The sequence below is a fragment of the Egretta garzetta genome, unplaced genomic scaffold (genome assembly GCF_000687185.1).
Source record: "Egretta garzetta isolate BGI_Z169 unplaced genomic scaffold, ASM68718v1 scaffold117, whole genome shotgun sequence".
NCBI classification, from domain to species: Eukaryota; Metazoa; Chordata; class Aves; order Pelecaniformes; family Ardeidae; genus Egretta; species Egretta garzetta.
In genome coordinates this window covers 4,012,213-4,012,504 of record NW_009260479.1, presented here as the reverse complement: position 1 = coordinate 4,012,504, position 292 = coordinate 4,012,213, and positions in this window count along the sequence as shown.

Genomic DNA, 292 nt, shown 5'->3' with positions numbered 1-292 from the left:
TTGTGGCGTTTGGGTGTTTTTTGGCTTGTTTGTTTTTTTCTCTCTCTCTTTCGGGGAGAGTGCGGCGGGGCTGGGCGAGGGGAAGGAAACTTTCTCACCCCCCCAGGATGCTCCGGATATTTTTGAAAGGGCGGAAGAGTGAGAAAGCAAGCAGCGTCTGTAAGGGCATCTCATGCTCTTGAGAAGGTCCCCCCTGACACCTCGCTGCTGGGATTAAAGGCCGGAGCTGGAGAAACTCCTCCCCTTCCCTCTGCTTCTCCCATCCTTCCCCCTCCCTCTACGCTCCCTCCCT